Here is a 2162-nt window from a genome sequence, read left to right on the forward strand (position 1 = left end):
CTGTGCGTGTGCAAGGGGCGTGCAAGGCCCGTGTGCTTGTCGGCGTGCGAGGCGGGTGTGCGAGGCGCGCGCCAGACCCTCCCTCCCCCCCCATTCCCCTACACGTTGATCTTATTCGATCGGCCGGGCCGGGCCGGGCCGAGGTGAGAAGAACGGCGCCGCGAAGCCCACGGGCGCTGTGCGGCGGCCAGCGGCGGGCGGGATGAGTCGATCAGATAGGCGAGGCCGCGGCCGCTGAGCGCCCTGCGATTCTGACCCGCCGCCGGGCCCAGACCGCCGCGCCACGCGTGGGAGCGGGGCCGCCGGGCCCGTGTGTCCCGGCCCGTACGGTCCCGGCCCGTATCCCGGCCCTGCGAGCGCCGTGCAACGCGTGGGAGCTCTGCGCCGGGCCCTGCGGCATGCAAGGGCTTTGCCAGTGCCGTACAACACGTGTGAGCCGTGCACGGGGCTCCTCCGGCTCTGCAGTGTGCAAAGGTTGCGTGCCAGGCACTGCAAGCTTCACACAAGCTCTGCATAGCCCTGTGGTGTGCAAGGTCTGCGTGCCAGGCTCTGTGAGCTTCGCACGGGGCTGCACAAGCCTTGTAGCATGCAAGGGCTTTGCACAGGGCTCTGTGAGCACCGTGCAACACGTGTGAGCTGTGCACGGGGCTCCCCCAGCTCTGCAGTGCGCAAAGGTTGCGTGCCAGGCGCTGCAAGCTTCGCACAAGCTCTGCACAGGGCTGTGCAAGCCCTGTGACACACAAGGGCTGTGCATCAGGTGCTGCAAGCTCCATGCGAGCTTTGTGCGGGGCTGTGCAAGCCCTGTCGTGTACAAGGTCTGCATGCCAGGCTCTGCGAGCTTCACATGGGGCTGTGCAAGCCTTGTGGTGTGCAAGGGCTTTGTACAGGGCTCTGCGAGCACCGTGGAACACATGTGAGCTGTGCATGGGGCTCTCCCAGCCCTGTGGTGCTTGAGGGCTGTGCACAAGGCCATGCCAGCTCCACACAATGAGTGTGAGCTGCATGTGGAGCCACCTGAGCCCTGTGCGTGAAACCCTGGAAGCTCTGTGCCATGTGCGTGAGCTCTGCACAGGGCTGCACCAGCACTGCAGCGTGCAAGGGCTTTGCACAAGGCTCTGCAAGCTCCATGCAACGTGCCTGAGCTTTGCACGGGGCCGCACCAGCCACATAGGCCCCACCTGTGAGTGTCACACAGGGCCATGCGAGCGTACAAGCCCCGTGCAAGGTATGTGAGCACCATATGAGGTGCCCAGGCCTGGCAGGAGACTGAGCTCCATGTCGTCATCCCCCAGGACACCCATGGGTGACACCCCGGCTGCGCTCCTTGGTGCTTTATTGGCAGCTTGTGGTGACAAGGGGACGGCCATGGTGGTGACAGCAGTGGTGACGAGGGGACAGCCATGTTGATAAGGGGACAGCCGTGGTGCCAGTGGTACCGGGAGAAGAAGCCGCTGTTTTGGCGGGAGTGGCAACTGCTGGTGGCCGTGCTGTGGGGACACTCCAGGAGAGGGGACACCAGCTCAGTGGAACCCTGTGGGGTCTCCGTCTGCCAGGGTGACACTGGGGACACGGTGGGGCACAGACACCTCCCCACACCACCGTGTCCCCAGCTGTGTCCCTGTGGTACGCAGCCGTGTCCCCGTTCTGCCCCATGGCCATGTCCCCCCTCCCCATGGTACATGCTGGTGTCCCTGTGCCATCACAGATGGAGCTGTGTCCCCAGTGTCCCCCATCCCCACAGTACACACCAGCATCCCTGTGCCACCACGGACAGAGTCGTGACCCCATGTCCCCTGTGTCCCCATCGCCCTGTGCCCCCATATCCCCTGTGTCCCCCATGTTCCCCTGTCACCCCATGTCCCCTATGTCCCCCATGCCCAGGAGACACAGCCGTGTCTGTGTCCCCCCACCGTGTCACTCCCTGGTGCACTGACTCCTTACTGGGGCCGACCCAGCTCCGCGGTCGGGGGGTGGCCCGGAGGGAGCTGTGCGGGGACGGGGGCTCAGGGCTGGCACTGTGCCGGGGGGGGGCACACAGACACACTCACATTCACCCGTGGGTGCGGGTGCACTGCGTGGGCCTGGCGTGGAGGTGGCTCCAGGGCGCAGGGGGAGCCGTGCCCCCCCCCACCGCCGTGTCCCGGTGCCCCCCCCGGGGCTGG

The sequence above is a fragment of the Haliaeetus leucocephalus genome, unplaced genomic scaffold, assembly GCF_000737465.1.
Source record: "Haliaeetus leucocephalus isolate CR32 unplaced genomic scaffold, Haliaeetus_leucocephalus-4.0 Scaffold1000, whole genome shotgun sequence".
Lineage (NCBI taxonomy): Eukaryota > Metazoa > Chordata > Aves > Accipitriformes > Accipitridae > Haliaeetus > Haliaeetus leucocephalus.